Source organism: Muscardinus avellanarius (assembly GCF_963383645.1).
Source record: "Muscardinus avellanarius genome assembly, chromosome: 6".
NCBI classification, from domain to species: domain Eukaryota; kingdom Metazoa; phylum Chordata; class Mammalia; order Rodentia; family Gliridae; genus Muscardinus; species Muscardinus avellanarius.
This window is the reverse complement of record NC_137791.1, coordinates 11,930,019-11,948,747: the sequence shown is the minus strand read 5'-3', so window position 1 is coordinate 11,948,747 and position 18,729 is coordinate 11,930,019. Positions and strand designations below refer to the sequence as shown.

The 18,729-nt window shown below is 44.0% G+C and overlaps 1 protein-coding gene across 1 annotated transcript in view; it reads left to right on the top strand.

Moving 5' to 3' along the window:
- SLC7A11 (solute carrier family 7 member 11) overlaps positions 1-18,729 on the top strand; it is a gene marked incomplete at both ends in the record, with an annotated part of 86,181 nt that overhangs the window by 54,155 nt on the left and 13,297 nt on the right. The gene's annotated exons all lie outside the window — the stretch shown is intronic.

Sequence of the window (18,729 nt, the reverse complement as noted above, 5' to 3'; positions counted from 1 at the left end):
TACTGCCCGCAATAAAACCTGCATCATGTAAAGATATACGCTAGGCCTGTGGCCGATATCTTTATTGTGCAGAAATATCTTTTTCTGTGTACTATGCTTAATTATTAACTTGGCATCTTTTTCTTCTCTCACACCTAGAAACTGTAAACTAATCACAGTGGCCTCCAAAACACCTGTGTATGACATTAGGTTTCTTTCTTTCTTTTTTTTTTTTTTTACCCTTTTCATCCCCTTCAAAAATTGACTTGCTATTTTTCAGACTGTTTTTAACAAAATAACAAATGACAAAATAGCAACTGAGGATCAGTGGAAGCAGGCCCAGATATTTCTTTATGATCCTCGTGATTGTTGAAATTGCCCTACAAGGGGTTACCCGTGATAAATTTAGTTCTATAAAATGTATCCAGCTACTTGGATTTGTAATCGTGAGACATAATCTTTTACCACCTATGTTTATTTTATTTTATTTTTTAATTTTTTGGTGGTACTGGGGTTCGTGGAAGCCCTTCTACCTCCGGGCTACACTCCCAGAACTATTTTATATATTTTTTTATTTGGAAACAGGGTCTCTTAAGCCAGCGCGGCTGGCTCCGAACCAGCGCGATCCTCTGTCTCTGCCTCCCAAGCGCGGGGATTACAAGAGTGCGCCACCACGCCCGGCCCACCACCTATGTTTATAAAATGATAATAAACACAGTTCCTGAACAATCAGAAGACAGATTCTAATATACATTAGACACATTTTCCTCTTTGACACCTTTCTTTTTCTCTGATCAAAATGGCTATAGGAAAAACATGTGATTTGTGTTTTTAAGGACTCCCTTAGATATCTGCTGCCTTTCTTAAAAACAATGAGAGAGAATGGCAATGTTACCTTATTTCGTTCCTTGCTTTTGTTTACTTTGGTGTTTTCCCATCACTGGGTGTACTCTAAATTATGCATAAAAATTCAAACAGAGCACTATCGTGCGACTCCTTCCGTAGTCACTAAGGACATGCTGTATTTGGACAGGGAGTGCCGCGTGGCCCCTGGGGTCCTTTAGGGATGAGTCTTCCTTGGGTCCCTTCTTGGCAGAGATGTCCTTTCTGTCTCTGGCTCTTTCTCACTGGCTGGTTCCCCAGGTTTGCAAGTCCCAATCCCCCAACGCACTGTTTGTTTGTACTCGGCTTCCCACTGGCGGCACCAGCTGTTTGCACCTTGCTGTTTCTGTGTTTTATGAGGAAATGTTCATGTGTGGCTGCTGTGTTTGATATTAAATCTGAGATGAACTTCAGGAGGTTTCCTGCTTTTTATTAAAAATGATTTTGGCTAGAGGCAGTGTTATCCTGTCCATAAATCAGGTGTTCTTAGAGATTTAATAATTTAAAATTCACACGAGGATTTGGCGGAATAAACATTTCTTTTTTTCTGTTAAAGCTGTCTCTTAACTTGCCCCTTTATAGCTTTCATTTACTTTTTTTAAAAGTCTTCTTGTGGGAGGTGTGTATGGATTTCTCTCATGGCTGTAAAAATAATGTGAAAGGAAGAGTCAACATGAGGCTTAGTCTGACTGAAGTAACTTAAATTTGACCAGTTTTATTTCTTCCCATCATTATTGGAAACAATATTTTAATTGATTGATTAAAAAATTCCCAAATTACATCTTCCAAAGACCTCTCTCTCTCTCTCTCTCCCTCTCTCTCTCTCTCTCTCTCTCTCTCTCTCTCTCTCTCTCTCTCTCTTTCTCTCTCCCTCCCTCCCTCCCTCTAGTACTGGGGATGGAACCCAGGGCCATTCTGCCTCTAAGCTACACTCCCAGCCCCAATTTTTAGTCTTTTTATTTTTTGAAACAGAGTCTCACTGAGTTGTAAAGGGCCTCACTAAGCAGCTGAGGCTGCCCGTGAACTGCTATCCTTCTGTCTCAGCCTCCCAAATGCTGGGATTACAAGCGTGCGCCACCATGCCCATCTTATTTATTTATTTTTACAGCACTCAGGATTGAACCCAGGGGCATTCTATCTCTGAGCTACACCCCCAGCCCTATTTTTTATCCTTTATTTTTAAAAAGTGTCTCACTGAGTTGCAAAGGGCCTCACTAAGTAGCTGAGGCTGTTGGTGAACTGAGATCCTCTTGTTTAGGCCTTCCAAATGCTGGGATTACAAGTGTGCACCACCACACCTGGCTGCCCAGTTTCAATTTTAGATGGCACGGGAGGATGAATTTTGTGCATGCTTGGTACCTTTACTTATATACTTTTATTTATTTTTTGTGTGCTGGGGACCGAATCCAGGGACATTCCACCTCTGAGCTCCACCCCAGCCCTTTTTATTTATTTGTCTTTATTTTGAAACAGGGCCTCAGTAAGTTGCTGAGGCTGGCCTCCAACTTGTGATCCTCCCGTTTCAGCTTCCCAAATACTGAGATTACAGACACGGGCCACTGTACCTGGCTTATTTATCCCTTTACGTATAATGATGTCCAGTTTATAGAAGGTATTTGACAAACTAAATGAATGAGCTCTGTGTACACGCACTAAGTGAATGAGCTCTATGTACACGCACTAAATGAATGAGCTCTGAGTGCACGCGCTAAGCAAACGAGCTCTGTGTGCAAGCGCTAAGCGAACGAGCTTTGTGTGCACGCGCTAAGCGAATGAGCTCTGTGTGCACGCGCTAAGCGAATGAGTTCTGTGTGCACGCGCTAAGCGGACACGAACGAGCTCTGTGTGCATGCACTAAGTGAATGAGCTCTGTGTGCATGCGCTAAGTGAACGAGCTCTGTGTATGCGAGGCTGATGGATGCAATCCACAGTAACTTCCAAAAAATAACTATAGATATTCTCATGAAATTCATATAATCAAAGAAACAGCCAATAAAGTGTCTATAATAGCCAGATGTGTACACACAGGGACCTATGAAGGCACTCCCGGAGCATCTGTTACAGTGTGGTCAATGTATGTGGCCGCCCAGTGGTCTGTCCTGATCACAGGTGCCTTCTTAGGATGCCGGAAGTACAGACGGATCACTTATCCTTTGCATTAGCTTCTGTAATGATCGTTCTCTTTCTTTCAGCCAGGCCGACACTTTGAAGTTGTGATAATGGAAAGTGCTTTGATGTGCTGCTTTCCAGGCTGAGGCCGGAAGCCCATCTTTGAGAGGATGGGAGAAGAGATTGTAAAGTTAGCACTCTATTCTCTCCCTGAAAGACGTAATAAAGCAAAGGGAGAAATCGTCTCAGGAAGCTCTGATACTTGAGCAAGTACTTAAGCGAGCGCTCAAAGAACTCTGCTCTACAATCCTTATGGATGAGCTATAGTGGCCGAAATGATTAAAAATGAGCTTTCCAGGAAATGGACATTAGATTCCATTAATTCAGTGCCCTCTTCAGCGGCTGAGAAAGTATGATTCCAGGAAGGACCAGCGATTTCCTGTATTTCTGCTAGGCATGGGGACATGACTGGATCTAGCCTTTAGATTTGGAGTCCGAAGACATTTTTTAAAAATAGTATGAGGCAGGTGTGGTGGCGCACGCTTGTAATCCCTGCATTTTGGAGGCTGAGACAGGAGGATCATGGTTAGCAGACAGCCTCAGCTACTTAGTGAGCCCCTTTGTGACTCAGTGAGACCCTGTTTCCAAATAAAGAATAAAAAACAGGGCTGGGGATGTAGCTCAGAGGTAGAATGCCCCTGGATTCCATCCCCAGTACTGCAGAAAAGAAAAAGAAAAAAAAAAAATTACATCTGCGATGGTATAAATGGAACCTTTTTTAGCTGCAGAAATCTAGAAAAGAGCCAAGGGGAAAATGTGTCAGAAATGAAGCTAAAGGCCGTTTGAATGTTTTCCCTTCTTCTCCCCTTGGGCAGATGTTGGGGCCCACTCGGCAGGACCGAGGTGGCACCCAGGCTTGTTGCCAGCGTGGACTCAAGATGGCGCCTGGGCTTGCAGCCAAGTCACGAGGCTCACGAGGCTGGCGGTGCCCTGAGCCTGCGCAGTGAGCCCTATCAGGCGCCTTACGGATAATTAGTGATGCAACGCCTCGTGCTACCACCTGCCCGCCCAGGAGAAGGTTAAAAAGCGCGCATGCCCTAGCGGGCGAGAGCTAAGGGAGCTAAGGAAGGAGAAGGAGAAGAGGGTTGGTGGACAGGAAGAGCGGTTCCTTGGCGGACTGCTCTGGGCTCCGAGCTGGGACGGACATGTCCACAAAGCCACCACTGTGACCGGTGTGTGCTGCAGCAGAGACGTAGAGTGCCACGGAGGAGGGTTGGTGGAGTGATGAGGGAGAGGATAGAAGACTGATGTTGTTTTTACCTGAGAGGGCGTTGAGAGAGCATTAAAGAGGAACTGTATAAGAACCTGGGGTAATAAAACTGCTTGAGGAAGATCGTGTAAGAGTCGTCACTGCGCCCGACAAATGGTGGCCCGTACGGGGAACTTCGCTTTGATCAGAACCTCGGCAGTCCCGGGCAGCCGGCTGGTAAGTACTCCTTTGACTCCGAAAAGGGAGGAGGAGGCTCCATTAAGGAGGATATTTTTTAGTGTTTTCCCCGATCAAAGGGGGCTCCATTAAGGAGGATATTTTCCCCGATCAAAGGGGGCTCCATTAAGGAGGATATTTAGTAAATAAGGCTCGCGGATAAGCGAGGCTCGCGGAAAAGCGAGGGACAGCGCTGTATTTTCCCCGATCAAAGGGGGCTCCATTAAGGAGGATATTTTTTAGTGTAAGCAAGTTAGAGAATCGGGCTGGTCCTGATTCGACTCCCTCTCCTAATCCGCCACCATAGATGGAAGACACCTGAGGTTAGTTGGAAAAGGCGCCTAATGTGTAAAGGATAGGTCAGAAGATTAGTTCCTAACGTAAGAGTTGTAAACTGCTGCTCGGTACCGTAGAGATGAGTTGTTTTCTTTAAGATCTTTGGGGAATTATTTCTACTTTCCCTCTTCCTTTACCTTGGTTAATGATAGTTTAGGTTGTTTTATTGATACCTGTTTTCTGACTTTCTGCTATGCTTCTATGCACCCTTGGAGACTTTGGAATTTCTGCTCTTATTGCTGTAATTGTGGCCTCTGTGGCCGTGGCAGTTATTGCAACCACTATGAATGCTCTATCCTCACATGTGGCTGCTGGCATGGCTCAGTAAGCTCAATTATCTGGACTATATGTATAACGTATGTGCAGTATCAGAATTTCTCCCATGCAGGCAATTTGTTTCGTCAATTAAGCAAGACGCTTCTAGGAACTTGGAGCCGTGAATTTGAACACACCATGATTGAGCTATGAGCATCCATCGCTGCAATTAATTCTACCCGCGTGGAAGTCGCCGCAGTACAACAATGAATGGACTTAATACACGGAACATTGGGTTTTTTAAAAGACTGGGGTGGCATGGCGTTCTGGGCACTCTTGTTGGTGGTAGCATGATGTTTCATGGTTGGATATATCAGGCGAACTCGACAACGCGCACTGCAACAACAGCGCATATTGGTGCAAGCTCTGGCAGCCCTAGAAGCTGGCTTATCTCCCCATGTATGGCTCAGTATGCTGGATCGGTAGTCAGTGACGGGTAAGATCGTCCCCGGGACCTTTCAACCTAAGACAGGGAAACAATCATGCTATTGTTCTCCCAATGACGGGTAAGAATGGTCCTTGAGGGTCGGCAACCTAAGACAGGCACGATCCCGAGCCTTATTTTAATAAAACAAAAAGGGAGATATGTTGGGGCCCACTCGGCAGGACCGAGGTGGCACCCAGGCTTGTTGCCAGCGTGGACTCAAGATGGCGCCTGGGCTTGCAGCCAAGTCACGAGGCTCACGAGGCTGGCGGTGCCCTGAGCCTGCGCAGTGAGCCCTATCAGGCGCCTTACGGATAATTAGTGATGCAACGCCTCGTGCTACCACCTGCCCGCCCAGGAGAAGGTTAAAAAGCGCGCATGCCCTAGCGGGCGAGAGCTAAGGGAGCTAAGGAAGGAGAAGAAGAGGGTTGGTGGACAGGAAGAGCGGTTCCTTGGCGGACTGCTCTGGGCTCCGAGCTGGGACGGACATGTTCACAAAGCCACCATTGTGACCGGTGTGTGCCGCAGCAGAGACATAGAGTGCCAGAAGGAGGGTTGGTGGAGTGATGAGGGAGGAGATAGAAGACTGATGTTGTTTTTACCTGAGAGGGCGTTGAGAGAGCATTAAAGAGGAATGGTAACTGTATAAGAACCTGGGGTAATAAAACTGCTTGAGGAAGATCGTGTAAGAGTCGTCACTGCGCGTGACAGGCAGACATTCCCTGACCCACTAGACAGAGAGCTTCACTTGAGAAAAGCATCCCAAGAGAGACATTTGCCTGGGAATCTTTATAGTCCAAGAAAAGACATTAGTAAATACAAAATGGATGCATGAAGCTTTTTTTTTTTTTTCCCTCAAAAGGTTTTGCTTTTCAGCTGAAAGATAAAAGATCACAACATTTCCGTTTCTGCTGGGAATATGGATCGTTGTAAATGGATAGCCCAAGGAGAGGAGAGGAGAGGAGAGGAGAGGAGAAGAGAGGAGAGGAGAAGAGAGGAGAGGAGATGGGAGGAGAGGAGAGGACCAGGAGGGCTGGGATGGGCCCTACTATTCTGCCAGCCTCTGACCTTTCCAGGGAGCCTTCAACTCTTCCACTCCAGAGTCCTCACCATCACTTTCTTGATAATGACATATTATCTCTCTGAGCTGGCAGGGTGCTCAGCCATCAGCTCTATTTTCTCTTTTCCATTTTCTCCTGGGCTCCAGGAGGCTGCCGTGCCAGGCCCTCTGTGGCCCCGCTGTGTGGACTGTCCGCTTTGATTCCTGGGCTGGGCCATAGCTATTGGCTCCTTCATTAGCTTTGTACTTTTTCTACTAAGATTAGATTTATTTGCTAAAATTATATCCTTTTCAATTACTGTAAGAGTAAAAATAAGGATTTGTTTTGGTGAAAAAATTTTAACTCGTAGGGTAAATATGGACATGCAGACCTATATAACCATTAACAAGCCAACACTATAAATACAATTCATCTGAGCCGGGCGTGGTGGCGCGCGCTTGTCATCCCCGCACTTGGGAGGCAGAGACAGGACGATTGTGCAAGTTCAAAGCCAGCTGTGCTGGCTTAAGAGACCCTGTTTCCAAATAAAAAAATATAAAATAGGTCTGGGAGTGTAGCCCGGAGGTAGAAGGGCTCCCAGGAACCCCAGTACCATACACACACACACACACACACACACACAAAAATACAACTCACCCCTTCCTCTCTCTGTACTGGGGATCAAACCCAGTACCGGGGATTCTACCTCTGACCTACACTCCCTGCCCAATTTTATTCTTTATTTTGAAGCAGGGTCTCATAAGTTACAGAAGGCTTCACAAGTTGCTGAAGTTGGCTGCAAACCTGCCATCCACCTGTCTCGGCTCCCAAGTACTGGGATTCCAAGCATGTGCCATCATGCCCAGCTTTTTTTTTTTCCCCTCTGTTTTTGACACTGGAGATTACATCCAGGGGTGTTCTGCCACCACACCACACCCCCAGCCCTTTTTGTTTTTGTTTTGGAAACAGAGTCTTGCCAAGTTGCTGAGTCTTGCTAAATTACTGAGCCTGGCCTCGAACCAGTGATCTTCCTGTTCCAGCCTCGTGAGTATTGGGATTGCAGGTGTTCACAACCATACTTTGTGGTCCTTCATTCTTGGATTCATTTGGGGAATGCTATCTGCTGCAAAAGATGGACCACAAAATTCCAATGGCCTTAAATAATTCAATTTCTTAATTTGTGTAGCAGTCTGTTGTTGCTCCCGGGGATAAGTGAGCTACTTCCAAGCTACACCCCCAGCCCTATTTATTTTAGTCTTTATTTTGAAACAGGGTCTCACTAAGTAGCTGAGGCTGTCTGCGAACCGCGATCCTCCTGTCTCAGCCTCCTCAATGCTGGGATTACAAGCATGCGCCACCACGCCCATCTCCCTTCTCTCTTTATAAGTTGACTCTCAGGTATTTTGTTAAAGTCATGAGAAGCTTTCTAACTTCCAGTCAGGGCAAGGCTAACAAAGCAACTTCTTAGCCTTTAGTTGACACATCTGCTCACATTCTGTTGGCAGAAACGAATAACAAGCTGGGCGTGGTGGCACACACTTGTCATCTCAGCATTTGGGAGGCTGAGATCTGAGGATGGCGGTTTGTGGATAACCTCAGCTACAAAGTGAGGCCCTTTGCAACTCAGTGAGACCCTGTTTCAAAAAATAAAAAGGCTAAAAAATAGGGCTGGGGGTATAGCTCGGAGATATAATGCCTCTGGGTTCCATCCCCAGTACCGCAAATAAATAAACAAATAAATAAATAAATAAATAAATAAATAAATAAATAAATAAATAACATCCCTACCTGCACGTTTATAGCTCTCTCTTGGTCCTGTAAATGTGCCCTCTGTGGGAAGCTGCTTCTTAGGAGTAACTTAGACTCTAGAAAAGAGGAACACAAATTTTTGGTGGGTAGTTATTTCCGCCATAAATATGAAACTCAGAAACACTTCTGTGACAAATGTCACATTATCTTCGTGTATTTTAGACCAAATCCTGTGGACCATAATGAGAAGTTGAGAGAAACAGCGTAAAAACAACATGACAATATTAGGAACTGAACCCCAGTGTGGAATTTAATTTATTACTATTAAAATATTTAATCTTCTTATTTAATTGCTAACATTTCATTTGAAACCAATTTTGTCTTTGTCCACTAGAACTTGCCTACAAATATGTTTGTGTTTGCCCATGATAAAAATGGATAGCTATAATATATCTGGGAGACACACACTAAATCTTTAGAAAATGAGAAAAAATGAGATGCAGACAATGCAAATTTTGGGGGATAGTATGAATTGCAAGCAAATGAAAATTTACGCTCAAGCTAACATTTTGCTGAAGAATTTTATGTAGTCATGAGTTTATTCTAGGAGCAGAATAAAAAAATTAAGTATTTAAGGGATAAAAATGCTTATATTTATGTTTCTGATTGCTTATTACCCCGTGTTTCTGTGTCGTGAGTTTCCATTTTCGTCCATTTTTCTCTGTGGCTTTGGCTTTAAAGCGATCCTGGTAGCCAATTTTTTATGTGACTTTACTGAAATTTTCTACACTAGAACTTTTCTACACTTTATGCATCCTGGTGCATTTTTATTTTACAGGCCTCCTTCAGCTTTGCAGTCTCTTAATCTGTGTCTGTTCATTTCTTACATCTCCCTACAGGTCTCTCTGTCTTCTCTTTTCTCTATATGGAGTTCTTCATCTATGGACAAAGAAAAATTGGTGAGAGATTAGACATCACGGTTATTGAAGTTTATTTTTTGGGGGGGATTTTTAAATTTGTTTTTTAATTTTTTATCGGTAAACAATAGTGTCGCATCATAATGTGAATCATATTGACAATGGCGTGTATTCACCCAGTGCTTGGTGCCTGCCCCTCCCCCACATCCCCTCCCCCCAACAATGAGCGTCCAGGTTGATCACGTTATATTCACACTTTTACCATATTCGAATGTAGCTCCTCTGTTAATCAGCCTCAGCCTTCTTCCTCTCCTACCCTTCCATTGTAGCTTTGCTGAGGTTTCCCCTCCATTACCTGGAGTCCCTCCGGTATTCCTAATACTCCCTAGTTTGGGCGTATTAGAGAAAACACATGTCCCTTCTCTTTTTGTGCTTGGCTGATCTCACTTAGCATAATGTTCTCCAGGTCTTTCCAACTTCTTGCGAATGCCATGATTTTGTCCTCCTTTATAGCTGGGTAGAATTACATCAGTGCAGATGCCAGTAGCCTTGCCCTGGCTGGGCGAAGAGCAGAGAGAGAGGGTGGTGTTCAGTGCTAGCAAGCCGTGCCCTCACCGTGTGCACTGTTGTGGCAACGTGCTCCTCGCATGGCTGCGTTCAGCCTTGGCCAGGAAGTGTCATTGAGTTACAACACGCACCGTGCAGCTGTGAGAATGCTCATGAGCAGGTTCAGGGAATGTTTTTCTTCCTCTTACTATATTGTTTTCTTTCAATGATGACCCACACCTTCCCCTCTATTACTTGCTATGTCTCCTCACATGTGTTTCTTTTATCTTTTTTTTTTTTTTTTTTTGGTGTGTGTGGTGCTGGGGATTGAACCAGGGTCATTCTACCTCCGAGTTATACCCCCGGCCCAATTTTTTATTCTTTATTTTGAGACAGGGTCTCCCTAAGCTGCGGAGGGCCTCACTAAGTAGCCGAGGCTGAAGCGAACCTGGATTCTTCTGTCTCAGCCTCCCAAGTACTGGGATTATAAGTGTGCGCTACCACGCCCGGCTTCTTTATCAATTTTTGTTTTGTTTTGGGTGGTACTGGGGGTGAAACCCAGAGGCTTTCTATGTCTGGGGGATCCTCCCAGACCTATTTTATATTTTGTTTGGAAACAGGGTCTCACTAAGTTGCTGAGAGCCTCACCAAGTAGCTGAGGTTGCCTTCGAACCTGTGTGATCCCCCTGTCTCAGCCTCCCAAGCGCTGGGATTACAAGCGTGCGCCCCCACACCCAGCCTTCTTTATCTTTTTTAATAGCCAATTAATAGCTCGCTTCTCACTCAGCGTGGATATCTAGAGATAGAGCCAGCATGCTAAGTGGCCAGGAGACAATGCCACCAAAACATACATCCGCAGACATCCGCACAAATCCAGTCTTAGAATTCTAGTCTTAGTTTTTTCAAGTTTGGAAAAATATCAATAAATTTACTTGCAATCCAGTTTCAGCTAGAAAGAAATGGTGAAAATCGCAGAGTAGCCAGATAGGACTTTTCCACATACAAAGTCTCTGGAGACTTTGGTAGGAGCAAGAGTCAGCAGAAGTAAGTAAAAATGCATGGGAGAAAACTCAAGTGTATGAAAAACACGAATAGCTTTTTCTTTGAAATATACTTTTTGTGTGTGGGTATGCCTGTAACACATGACCGAAGTGAAGGGTGGATTAAAATTGACAGAAGAAGCCGGGCGTGGTGGCGCACGCTTGTAATCCCCGTGCTTGGGAGGCGGAGATAGGAGGATCACGCAGGTTCGAAGCCAGCTGCGCTGGCTTAAGAGACTTTGTTTCCAAATAAAAATATAAAATAGGTCTGTGAGTGTAGCCCAGAGGTAGAAGGGTTTCCAGGAACCCCAGTACCACCACCAAAAAAAAAAAAAAAAAAAAAAGACAGCAGAAATAGTAAAATAAATAGTAATTCTCCAAAAAGCCAACTGGTAGATCAAAAGGAAGGAAGAGATGTTGGAGTCATTTCTGGGTCAGATGGGTAGAGAAACTCCAAAGTGCCTGTAGGTCACTGTGAGGAAAATGTGAAATAAGTATAATTCTAAAATAAATACTTAGAACCCAAAGGTACTTGATATAATTATAAATACTTTGTGTTGACATGACAGAGTTGTATTTTAATTACATAGTAGTAAATAGTCACCAGTTTAACCAATGGAATTTTTAACATCCCTGAATACCTCCTGGTGTTTCTTTTAGTTTTTGAATCTCATGTATTAAGATTTTACCATTTTCCTGCCCTTTCTAATCCTGTGTGTGTGTGGTATGTGTGTGTGTGGTACTGGAGATTGAACTCAGAGGCATTCATTCTAACTTCGAGCTACACTCCCCAGTCTAATTTGATTTCTGATTTGGAAACAGGGTCTTGCTATGTTGATGAGAATCTCACCATTAGCTGAGGCTGTCCTCGAACCTGCAATCCTCTTATCTCAGCCTCCGAGGTACTGGGATTACAGGCATGCATCACCATGCATGACCTTCCTTTTGTTTTTCTGAATGCAACATACATGTGTTAAAATATTCACATTCTTTTGCCAGGGATGGTAGAGCATGCATGTAATCCTAGTACTATGGGGGCTGACAGGAGGATTGCCCAGTTTCAAGGACAGCCTCAGCTACTTAGCGAGGCTCTCAACAACTTGGTGGGACCCTGTTTCCAAATAAAAATATAAAATAGGTCTGGGAGTATAGCCAGAGGTTGAAGGCCTGTGGGTTCCATCCCCACATCCCCAGTACCAAAAAAAAAAAATAATAAATAAAATAAAAAATCACACTTTTTAAATAGAAATGGTGAAGCACCATCCACTACTCTTAGAAGGTTCCAGAATATACAAGAGTCAGTTTTTAACAGAATTGACTGCCCTGGTGCCCAGCTCAGGACAGAAAGATGACGTAAATGCCGTCGGGTCAATGCACACCGAGCTTCCTATGGTGTGAATCTCAATCTCAGAAAACTTTGTTCAAGATATAAAACAGTCTTGGAGAAACCATAAATTCAAGTGATAAGACAATTACTTAAATTGTGTGAATAACAGAAATCCCTTTACCCTTCACTCTGCTTTCACAGCAATAGTTACTTAGAGCCAAAATGAAACACTAGAAACAGTAGTTGTCCCACCGCTGTGTCTCAGGGCTGCAAAACACAGGAAACTAGTGTGTGTTGTGGCTGCGCTATATGCAGGTTCATTGGTGGTGATTTTCAGATGCATAGAAATAAAGGTTGGCTGAGACTGTGTCCCGCTAGAACAATTAGTCTTCTGATCTTTGATCATTCCTATAAAATATAATACATATCTGCCAGCACATAAAATCCTCAGGGGCCTCGTGCCTAGGGCACAGGAGGCACAAAACAGCCAGGCTCTCATGCCAAGGTGCATCGTGTTTGTGGAACCAAGAGCTGGAAGATCTAGGCTCACACCTGCCCAGGCCTCTGGCTCACTACTTTGTGACCTTGGTCATACCCCGGAGCCTCTTTGAGCCTTGGTTTCCCATCATCAGACAGTGGGTTACAAAATTATGGCATATGCAAACAATGCAATTTTACTCAGCAATTAAAAAAAGAACAAAATGATGTCATTTGCAAAAAAAAGGGAAGGACCTAGAGAATATTATGTTAATGAGGTTAGACAGGCACAGAAAGTGAAGGGTCATATGTTTTTCCTACTATGTTTTCACAAACTAGGGAGTAACTGGAATGGCAGAGGGACTCCAGATAATGGAAGGGAAACCTCAGCAGAGTCTAAAGGAAGGGGAAAGGGAAGACTGAGATTCACTAATGGAAATACTACCGTCGAATGTATGTATCTATGTGAACATACCAGTATCAGTGTCAGTACTTTGTATTGGGAAGGGTCGTGGGGTGGGCACCAAGTGCTATGTGCATGTATGCCACTGTGAACATGATTTACGTTATGGTGTGAGGCTATAATGCACAAATAAAGGGACAGTATAAAAAGTAGACATATTAGCTGGACATGGTAGAGCAGCCCTTTAATCCCAGTGATTCGAGCTGGGCGTGGTGGCGCATGCTTATAATCCCTGTACTTGGGAGGCTGAGACAGGAGGATCGCAAGTTCGAAGTCAGCCTCACCAACTTAGTGAGGCTCTTAGCAACTTGGTGAGATCCTGTTTCCAAATAAAATATAAAAATAGGTCTGGAGGTATATCACTGAGGTAGAAGGCCCCTGGGTTCCATCCTCAGTAAACCCCCCCCCCCCCCCACACACACACATCCTAGTGATTCGGAGTTGGGATTGCCAATTCAAGACCAGGAGGAACACAATTTTAAGGACAGACTGGGCAATTGAGTGAGTCTTAAAATAAAAAATAATAAAAATAGTTGTGGGAGGATGCAGCTCAGTAGTAGACTGCTGCTGGAGTACCCCCAGACCCCAAAAGGGTAGGTATGGCCTCCTTTTTCAGCCAATTGTTGCAGATTTTGTTTGTTTTCATCTCAGCCTACAAAGGTTTTGAAATGAACAGCCTTAATATCTGAGGATAAAATAAAATATATTTGCCAGTGCTTTGTAGATTTTACAAATAGAAGCCACCAGCCATCCTCACTGGAGCCATTTGGGAAGGTACATCCGTCAGAATGAAAGTGCTTCTAAGCAGATGCTTCAGGGACTTCTCAAATAAGATAAATATTTACCCAGGTGTGACACAGACTAGTTACAGATGCCAACTTTTAAAAGCCTAGGAGAGACTATTTGGGATCATTTTTTAAGCACTGGGATGGAACCTGGGCCTTGTGGGTACTTTCTAGCCCTGAGCTACCCCTCGCCACATGCAAGATCTTTTTAAGGCAAACCATTTGTACTTGTGGCAAACTCACAGGCTTGCTGGTCAATTAGACAGCACATAATTTTAGCCGGGCGTGGTGATGCACCCTTATAATCCCAGCATTCGGGAGGCTGAGACAGGAGGATTCCGGTTTGCGGACAGCCTCAGCTACTTAGTGAGGCCCTTTGCAATTCAGTGAGACCCTGTTTCAAAATAAGGAATAAAAAATTGGGCTGGAGGGCCGGGCGTGGTGGCGCACGCTTGTAATCCCCGCGCTTGGGAGGCAGAGACAGGAGGATCGCGCAGGTTCGAAGCCAGCCGCGCGCGCTGGCTTATGAGACCCTGTTTCCAAATAAAAAAGTATAAAAAATAGGTCTGGGAGTGTAGACCGGAGGTAGAAGGGCTTCCAGGAACCCCAGTACCACCAAAAAAAAAAAAAAAAAAAAAAATCGGGCTGGAGGTGTACCTCGGAGGTAGAATGCTTCTGGGTTCCATCCCCAGACCTGCAAGAAAAGAAAAACACGTAATTTCATAACAGAAGAGCTTCAGGATTGAGTGACTTTTCAATACGTTTTGTTTGTTAACCATAACAGACATGTACCAACATTGGAAAAAGAGGAGAACTTCCAGGTACCCTCCTCTAAAACCCTTTATTATCCCGCGCCATTGCCTTAATACTGGGTTTCGAACCATCGTTATTTGCCCTCTGCATCTAAAGCCTCCAGAAAGATCTCTGTGGCATGAGGCGGAGCTTCGATCAGCTCACACAGTGGCTGTGGCTCTTAGGCTTGGATGCTTGAACCGCAGGAGCTGAGCGTGTGGTGCCACGCTCTTCTGAACAGTCAGGGAGCTCCCCTGTCAGTGAAGGCTGTTTATGCCAACACAGCAGGGAGAAGGGAGCCACCCGCTTCCTTCCTCAGACTGAGGTGGAGACCAAGGGCAGCAGCCGCGTCTCTGTCTTGCCATACGGGCTTCAATTCCCATAGCTACATTGACCAAATTGGCATCACCAGGCCTCTCGTATCCTGCACCAACATTAGACCGCTTCTCTCTTTGATTTCCTATTTTCATTTCCTGCGATTGCCTCTCTCCAGTACCTATATACTATATCTGGCTATATACTATATAAAAATTACATACTCTAAAAATCATATAAATTACATAAAAATTATATACTATATATAAAAATTATATGATAATTTTTTTGTGGTACTGGGGATGGAATCTTGGGGCATTATAACTCTGAGCTACAGCCCCATCACTTACTTTCTTTCTTTCTTTCTTTCTTTCTTTTTTTGTTTCTTTCTTTTTTTCTTTTTTCTTTATTATTTATTTACTTTTTGCGGTACCGGGGATGGAATCCAGGGGCATTCTACCTCTGAGCTATACCCCCGTCTTTTTTTAGTTTATTTATTTATTTATTTATTTATTTATTTATTTATTTGTTGTGGTACTGGGGGTGGAACCCAGGGGATTTTCTACCTCCAGGCTATACTCCCATACCTATTTTAAAAAATATTTTATTTAGAAACAGGATCTCACTAAATTGCTGAGAGCCTCACTAAGTAGCTGAGGCAGGCTTCGAACCTGTGCGATCCTCCTGTCTCAGCCTCCCAAGCACTAGGATTACAAGTGTACTCCATCATGCCTGGGTTTTATTTTTTATTTTGAACAGGGTTTCACTGAATTGCAAAGGGCCTCGCTAAGTAACTGAGGCTGTCTGCGAACCACGATTCTCCTGTCTCAGCCTCCCAAATGCTGGGATTACAAATGTGCGCCACCACGCCCTGCTGATACTATAATTTTTAAAAATAATCTAGCTCATATTATTTGACAAGTATGCTTACTTACTTTCCTTTTGTATAAAAACCTGTCTAGGGAAATTTATTGAGTGGATCTCTGGGTTTTTTTTTGTGTGTGTGGTACCAGGGATTGAACCCCAAAGGTATTCTGCCTTTGACCTACACCCCAGCCCTTTTTAAATTTTTGTTTTGTTTTGAAACAGGGTCTTAGTAGGCTGCCGAAAGTCTCACTGTGTTACCCAGGCTGTCCTCAAATGTGTGATCCTCTTATCTCAGCTTCCAAAGTACTGGGATTACAGAAGTGTGGCAACACACCCACAGAATCCCTATTTTCTTTTAAATAATAAATAATAATAACCTATTTCCTAAACAATGAAACTATTTGAATACATCTACTTGACATTCCACTTCACGTGATGTAGAAAGTCATAAAAATCATAGCATGATCATTTAGACCACACTGCCATCAGTGAATCCATGAGGAACTTAGTCTTGATAAGAATTTTCCAGTGAACTTTAGAACCAATAACTATGATCTTCCTGAAAACTAAGATAGTTTGGGGACACATAAATGAGACGGAGCAAATACACTTTAGTGGTTAAAATGCCCTGATTTGGCTGGGTGTGGTGGTGCTGTAATCCCAGTACTTGAGAGCCTGAGATGGGAGGATTGCAGGTTTAAGTAAAACTACATTTTTGTGTCCTTGACTATGATTTTGTGTCCTTGAAGGGTTATTGAAACTCTCAAAGACTCTATGTCCTCATATATGAAACACTGCTGATGTTCCGAACTCAAGGGATTTTCCCAGGATACAATGGGGCAAGCCCATAAAGTCCTTAATAAAATGCTGTTTGGATACCCCCCAGTGGCACCAACAGCTGCTGCTATATATAAATGTTTTTTAATAGCGAGAAAGGGGGAAACAACCTAGAAGTTTGGACTTTTTTAGGATGTCTTCTGCTAAGATCAACTTAGAAATCGACCCTCAGAAAGACCCTGGTGTCTAGGCAGAAAAGAGGTAGGAGCCTGACTTGATATTTTGTAGTACCATATGATGTCACAGTACTGTCCGCCCTGGACAGGTTAGGTTAATTTACTGTACTTCACAATGTCATTATTTTTGTTTTGTTTTGTTTTGTTTTTGTTTTTGCACTATTGGGGAAGGAACCCAGGGGCATTTTACCTCTGAGCTATACCCCCAGCCCGATTTTTTCTTCTTTATTTTTGAAACAAGGTCTCACAGAGTTTCAAAGGGCCTCACTAAGTAGCTGAAGATGTCCACAAACCACGATCCTCCTGTCTCAGCCTTCCAAATGCTTGGATTACAAGCATGGGCCACCATGCCCAGCGGCATTTTTTATTTTTAACGAATGAAAACTTCACATACCTAAATTATATGATTAAAAGGAACAGAGCATCTCCTGCTCTCCTGTTCTCCCTCTGTCTCTTTCCTCTGTGGAAAGTGTTTACTCTCCTTCTGGGGCTATCCTAAGAGCTGAACAAATCTAATTTTAAAATCATCCCGTGAGTGGTTGGAAGGCTGTGCACATCCCTTCACGTTTGCCCTCTTGTCCTTTTGCATTTACATATGACCTTTTCTTTAAAGAAGCAGAACTCATCTTTAATCTGCTTCCTGCCGTTCACCCCTCATATTTCATTGGCCCGGTGATTTTCTTGACTTTGGCTTGGCATTCATCAATCACAACGAGTAAGGTCTGTTGCAGTGCTGACGGAAAAGTCCACGGGACCCTCCTCACACTGGGGAAGGACAACATCTGCTACTTTTGCATCAGGATACCAGAACTTAGAGGTCAATGTGCCTCCCCATCAAGGCTCAGGGCTTTGGGGACGAGGGGACGCGTCAGACTCCAAGCAGCCTAATGAATGGCAGTTGCTCAGTGGCCGGGTCCGCCTGCTCTTCGCGGGATGCTGCTGTCGGGCGTAATGAGCTGGGACTTAGCATGCTAAACAGGCCCGGCCGGCATGCCTCCCCCGCCCCTGGTTCTCCACTGCATTTTCTTCTTGGAAGAAATTATATTGAAGTCCTCATTAGTGGTCCCCAGCAGGGTGAAATCTCCATGAGGCCTGATAAACACCAGGGCTCAGAAAATGATCAGCTCTGTGTGGAGAGTTGAAGACAGAGTGGGAAGAACAAGTCAATGTGTTTCGGTAACACAGAATCAGATTATTAGGGTCAGTGACTTCCTGGCTCTCCCAGAGCATTCAATGAAGATGTAACATCAGCACATTTGTGTGGGTGCTTCTGGAGGGCGCACTGGCAGCACCGTCTGGCCGCCCCCACTTCACAGCACGTCACCTCTAATTTTATGGGATTATCTGCACGGTGGCTTTATTAGATACTCAGGATTTGAGCTTCCTTTGAACTCACAGCAAGGCACTGCAAAATCGTTATTACCAACACTTCTGTTGCTGCCTGTGTTACATACAAAATGATTACTGCCATCATTTGGAAAGGTAGAGGCATCTTGCTATCAGACTTCTTCAAGTCTTATTTGTTGGCAAGAGAAGGTACCGGAAGGGAAAATGTTGGCTATGAAAAGTGTTTTTTAAAACTTGTCTTAGAAAGGTATCGAGGCAGTGAATTAGTATTAGGAAGGTGCATAGGGCTGGTGGTTAGTATCGAGAATTAGTATTAGGAAGGTGTATGCTACGGTGGTTCTCAAGGCGTCCCCAGGTCAGAAGCTTGGAAATCACCTAGAGACTTGCAAGGAATACTAATCCTACTAAATCAGAAAGTCTTTGTTTTAACATGCCTTCCAAGTGATTCTGACACACACTCAAGTTTGAGAAAGAAGGCTGTAGCATTTATGGGATGTAAGAATAAGACACATACATACGG